Below are 6,916 nucleotides of genomic sequence, written 5' to 3' on the forward strand. Positions count from 1 at the left end.
ACTGTGGATTCCTTTGATCTTTCTCTACCACACGTTGAGGGTTAGTGGAATTTATCAATTTGCCATATGGGTTATATTTTAAAGGACATCCAGGATCTTTGAAATTTTACATAATTTACAATTGAGCTAGGTATATAACCCAGCCAAAGTCACTAAACTTTTAGCAAAATAGTGCTAAGGGATATAGAGGAAGAAGCATGATTTTAATGGGAGATAGAATATCCTAAAGTGAAAAGGATGTTGTGGAGACAGTTCAAACATTGATGGTAGAGCCTTTGGAGGGGAGGTTTCTGCTTTAGAAAGTGACTATTTTTCTGATAGACATTTGTATCATTGTGCAAACTCACCCAGCATCCACCTTAAAAAATACCAAGAGATGGTAGTTTGGGTGGGTGATATTAAGCCTGTGTCTTGTTTAGAAACGTAATTTTAAAGATTACTACGTTGCTTCTTCAGAAAGATGGTGATTGCTGTTGAGTGAATCCTGACTCATCATAACCCCGTATGTGCAGAGTAAAACTATCCCATAAAATTTTCAAGTCTGTGGCCTTTTGGAAGAAGATTGCCAGGTCTGTCTTCCAAGGTGCCTTTGGGTGGGTTCAAACTGCAAACTTCTAGGCTAGTAGTTGAGTGCTTAACCATTTGTGCCACCCAGGCAACCCCTCAGAAAGAAGGTAGATCCGTAATTAATATGAAAAAAATTGTTTAGGGAACCCAAGCAATATTCCAGATATTCCAGAGACCAGAAGGATGATGAGTAATCAAATATTAGGGATAAATTTCACTCCCATGGTAAAGTAACCACATGATGGCAAGATCCATTAAAGTTTTCTCAGTGGCCTTAAAGCCATAATCATTTAGAAGCCTCCAAGTCCCGTCCCAAATGTGATAGGCACTGGGCATCCCGAATGTGATAGGCACTGGGTCTATTTGTGAAGGACATTAGATTATGTAGATCTGATTTTTGCCATCAGTCTAAGTAAGATGGAAACTGACATGCCAGTTGCAAACCTTTGCAAAATCTTTGTCTGGTGTTGGAGAAAATGCAGGCCAATAGGGCTAGGCAGACACTTGAGTTAGGATTACAACCACTATCCAACTGCAATCTACCTCCCTCAACACAGCTGTCACAAGTAGACTCAATCTGTCTCAGGCTCCAGGACAAGAAGAGCAGTGTAATCAAAACTCCAAGTAGAGATTGCAAGAGTGGGTGTGGGGATGTGGGGAAGACTGACAAGCTCTGCTAAATAGTGGTGTGTAAATACCTAAAATTATTTTGGGTTTTAAACAACTGATTTCTTTTGCACTTTCCATGATAATGCCTGCCTGAGATTTCTTAAAATGTAAGGAAACATATCTAAGTCTCTGAGCTCATTTGCCTTCCATTTTGGTGGTATGGTGTTGAAGTAATTCAAATGTGAATGAACTACTATAATTTAAAAAGCATACGCAGATAAGTGAATTTATGGTAAGTGTATGAGACTCTAGAGTGATTGGTAGATAAGCAGTAGTTCAATTCTCAGTGTTAGATTTGACTGAAGAGGATGGGGCGGGGCACAGAGTGGGGGGGCAACTAATTCTGCTGCATGGTTGGACTCCAGAATTTTCACATGGATACCACAGGTTGCTAGACAATCTCATAAAAATCGGTTTTTGTGCTTTTTTTTTTTCTGCACTTGTTTGTATATGGTTCTTCCCTTCATTTCCCAGAGTCATTCACACTCTCTTCCTTAGAATTCTGACTGTTTGAATCAGAGAGTGGGAAAAGAAAACAGGAACAATGTTCAGACTTCTTAACTCCCGTCAATCCTTGGGAATCATGGTCATGAAGGAATCTGAACATACAATTTATAGAATTACTATGGATTAAAAAGATAATAGAGGGAGATCCATCCATCTTCCACATTTCTGGATTACCTACAAGACACTCACTTATCAAGGGAAGGGGGAGGAAAGAGAAATTGGACATAAATGATAGAAGTAAGAGAGAAGAGCAGAACTGGGTGGGGCGAGGTGCAAAAGGAAAAGAGTGGTCAGCCTGGGGAGACTTCTGAGTAATATGAGGTAGGGCCAAGGCCAAGACATTACATGAAAGTCAGGGAACTTGTCCAAAGCCTTCACCCCCATTCGAGGAAGCCTTACAACTCACCTGGTGCAAAAGAGGTGTTAGTTGTCAGTCTTAGTGTGGCCTATGGGCCTTACGTTAACACTGGCCTGATTGTCATATGTAAAATATCCAGCAGAAGGACCTACCTCTATCTTGAGAGTTAGCTGAGCCCTGTCTGAACAGTGGGATCAGACCCCTTTACACTGACCTAGGACACTCAGAATACTTCCAACATGTAGTGTGGGAATCTTGACCTTGAAATATCAATGAATGAACATCAGGGGAGCCCCAACACAGGTATTTTGGTTGGACTTATCACACCTGAGAGCTAATATGGAGCATTTATGGTGTTCAGAGGCCCAAGAACTGAAGCGCTGGGAAGATCAATTTTTTGAAGATGCCAGTTAATTTAAATTATATAATTTTATTTGGGAATACTCTGCACTATCATGAGCAGGCCACACCTAAGTTATTGGATCATTTGTAAGAAGGTAGATTTGAAACTTCATCTTGATAAATGCCAGTTCTATATCATCTCTTGAAAGAACATGAGGTAAGGAGAAACTGCAAAATGATCTCTCTTCCCATGTCTAAATCTTTTTCCATTGCCATTAAGGAGCTAAGGCTCCTTTATTTTGGTTCAATGGATGTTACAGGGAATTTGTCAAATATTACTCTAAAATTCCCAAGGTTCTTATTGAACTGGCATGTGTTTTTCGGGCTTATGTTAGACTCTCCTACTTAAATCAGAATCCTTTAGGGAGTCTTCAAAATGAAAAAGAGAGGATCTCCTGCTTTTTGAGCTTGTCAGAGAGCAGTGTGACCTGACCATAAGAAAGTGTTCAAACAGTAGCTATCCTGTGCTTAACATTTGCTGGTCTCCAAAAGCTCAATGTTCTCTGCCACAGCTTTCCCAAAACTTCCCATGTTTCTCTACTGGGTCAACTTCAAAGTCTTCCTTACCGCCTGTAGCCCTGGTGAGAGAACTCTAAAGGAAACCTGTAAAACCCTCAGAGGACTGACCAAATGGACAAAGGATTCTCTCCACTGGACAAGAAAATAGGTGTATGGAACTGCACACCCTGGAAGATTGATTACGGTCCGGGCAGAAGGCTACTCTCAGCATGTTTGTGAGCAGCAGCCACAGTGTGTAACTCAGCGTTGTGGAGACAGCTTCTTTGCAGCATTATTCTTTTGTTGAAGTTGAGCTGCCTTCTCCACATCTAGCACTTCCCGGCATTTGCATTGCAGGGAGGTAGAACCACCACCCAAATGTTCCCTCCCCACAGGAAGATAAGACCATCCTCCAAATTCCCACCTCTCCTAAGAGACAGTGAGTCTTTCTGGATATATAGATGGAGGAGGCTTTGAAAGAAAAAGGGCTGTCAATGCAGTTGATCACTCCCTCCTTCACTTGGCTTCTGGGATGACTCACACTTCTGTTTTTTCTCTACTTTTCTGGCCACGCTTTCTTAGTCTTCATGGATACACCTTTTTTCATAATTATGACTTCTAAAAGTTCTGAGGTGGGGGAGCAGGTAGGGCTTGGTTTATAAGCGTCTTCTTATTAATTAAAACTCATTCTTCAATTTAAATATAAATATACAAATTCAATATAAGTATATCTAAAATAATATATGCTGATGACTCTCAAATTTAATCACCAGTTCTGACACCTTCCCTGATCTTTGATCTCATATACCGAACTACCTACATTATCTACCCACTTTATATTTAGTAGAAAGCAGAACATTTGTTTTCCCACCAACAAATCTTATTTGAGTACACTCATCTCAATAAATAGCCCCACTATTTAACCAGTCCTCAAGCTAAAAATCCTTGGAGTAATACTAAATTATCTTCATTCTCTCTTTTCTTCCCCACTCCATATCCAGTCCAGCAGTGAATTCTCTCTTTTTTTTTTTTGTCCTTAAAGATATCCTGAATCTGACTATTTTACTACCCTATCGCTACCTCTATCGGTCTAGTCTAAATTACCACTATATCTCAACTGATATTGCAACATCCTTCTAGCTGTCTTATTTTGTTGTTGTTAGGTGCCATCGAATTGATTCTGACTTGTAGCTACCCCATATGACAGAGTAGAACTGCCCCATAGGGTTTTCTTGGCTGTAGACTTGATGGAAACAGATGGCCAAGTCTTTCTTTTGTGGAGTCACTGCGTGGGTTTGGGCTGCCAACTTTTGGTTAGCAACACAGTGCTTAACTGTTTGTGCCACCATGACACCTTAGCTGTGGTATACTTTTTCCCGTATACTGTTCTCCACACAGCAGCCAGAGTGATCACTGCTATCACTCTTCTCCAAACTTACTCTGCTCCATCCGTATTATCTTCCTTATTGCAATAAACTTCCATCCAAGGGTTTTGTGCTTGCCCTTCTCTCTACCTAGAATGAAATTCCCCTACATATTTTTATGACATTCTTCCTCACTCTATTCAGGTCTCTTTTCCAGTGTTCACCTCATCATATAGACTTTCCCTGATCATAGAATCTAAAACAGCACACTTCTTCCCTCATCACCCCTTTTGCTCTTACTCCCTTTTATTTTCTTCACAGTATGTTTCTCTAAGTAGCATTTGTTTATTGCCTTTCTCCACTGAGAAGAATATGGCTTCATGAGAGCAGGACTTTGTCTGTTTTGTTGACTGCTACATCCCTATCCTCCAGAATAGGAACATAGTAGGCATTCAATAAATATTGTCAAAAGAATGAATGAATGAATGAATCTTGGTTTGCAACACATATAGGAAGTATAATTTGCATAGTAAAGACAATTGAGTTAACAGGTAATGAATTTTGAAAAGGGTTTTATCTATTCAAATGGCTAGTCAGCGATCTCTTAAATGTTATTTCCTTATTTTTATTTTCATATTATGAAATACATTATTTAAGTACATTTATGTATGACATTATCCTTAAACTGTGGCCAGGCACAGTTTGATGGTATTATCATATTCCTTACAATACAAAGAAAAGGGACAATACATTGTTTGGAAAGTGTGGACTTTGTTTATTTTAAATGGCTGTAGTAAGGAGTGGAAACCCTGGTGGCGTAGTGGGTAACTGCTACAGCTGCTAACCAACAGGTCGGCAGTTCAAATCCACCAGGCGCTCCGTGAAAACTCTATGGGGCAGTTCTACTCTGTCCTATAGGGTCGCTATGAGTTGGAATCGACTCAACCGCACTGGGTTTCGTTTGGTTTTGGTTATAGTAAGAAGTCTTTGCTTGGGGGAAACAAGCATTCTGCTACCAAATGAAAGGTTGGTGGTTCAAACCCACCCAAAGGCACCTTGGAAGAATGGCCTGGCAATCTGCTGTCAAGTTTATTTCAACTCGTGGTGACCCCATGTGTGTCAGAGTAGAATTGTACTCTACAAGGTTTTCAGTGGCTGATATTTCAGAAGTAGATTACTGGGACTTTCTTCTAAGACATCTCTGGAGGGGTATGAACCTCTAACCTTTTAGTCAATAGCTGAATATATTAACCATTTAGACTACCCAAGGACTCCTTTCCCTCTCTCTTTCTCTACCTATCTATATATATGTATATATATAATTGTGTGTGCTTGTGTCCTACTGTTTTTTTTTTTTTTCTCTAGAGAACTCTTACTAACACAGTAAGGCATATTTAGCATAAAATAAATTGCACATATTTAAAGTGTCCACCACAGCTTTCAGTATGGATTATACCTCAACATAAGGAAAAGAAAAATCCTCACAACAGGACTAATAAGCAATGCCATGACAAAGGGAGAAAAGATTGAGGTTCTCAAGGATTTCATTTTACTTTGATCTATAATCAACACCCATGGAAACAGCAGTCAAGAAATCAAAAGACAATACCGGAGAGGTCAGTACAACTGGACTAAACCAAAAGTAAAGAAGTTTCCTGAATAAACCGAATGCTTCAAAGGCCAGTGTAGCAGGGGCAAGGGTTTGGGGACCATGGTTTCAGGGGACATCTAGGTCAACTGGCATAATAAAACCTATTAGGAAACATTCTGGATCCCACTTTGGAGAGTGGCGTCTGGGGTCTTAAATGCTAGCAAGTGGCCATTTAAGATGCATCAATTGGTCTCAAACCACCTGGAACAAAGGAGAATGAAGAACACCAAAGACACAACGTGACTATGAGCCCATGAGACAGAAAGGGCCACATAAACCAGAGACTACATAAGTCTGAAACCAGAGGAACTAGGTGGTACCCGGCGACAACTGATGACTGCCCTGACAGGGAACACAACAGAGAACCCCTGACGGAGCAGGAGAGCAGTGGGATGCAGACCTCAAATTCTTGTAAAAAGAACAGACTTAACGGTCTGACTGAGACTAGAAGGACCCTGGAGGTCGTGGTCCCCAGACCTTCTGTTAGCCTAAGACAAGAACCATTCCCAAAGCCAACTCTTTAGGCAGGGATTGGACTGGACTACAGGATAGAAAATGACACTGGTGAGGAGTGAGCTTCTTGGATCAAGTAGACACATGAGAGTATGTGGGCAGTTCCTGTCTGGAGGGGAGATGAGAAGGCAGAGGGGAACAGAAGTTGGTTGAATGGACACAAAAATAGAGGGTGGTGAGGAGTGTTTTCTCATTAGGGTGAGAGCAACTAGGAGTATATAGCAAGGTGTATATGAATTTTTGTGTGAGAGACTGGTAGATTTTTAAACTTTCACTTAAAACTCAATAAAAATAATAATAATAAAAAGAAATCAAAAGGCACGTTGCTTTGGGCAAATCGGCTGCAAGAGATCTCTTTAAAATGTTAAAAAGCAAAAATGTTACCTT

The sequence above is a fragment of the Loxodonta africana genome, chromosome 3, assembly GCF_030014295.1.
Source record: "Loxodonta africana isolate mLoxAfr1 chromosome 3, mLoxAfr1.hap2, whole genome shotgun sequence".
Classification (NCBI taxonomy): domain Eukaryota; kingdom Metazoa; phylum Chordata; class Mammalia; order Proboscidea; family Elephantidae; genus Loxodonta; species Loxodonta africana.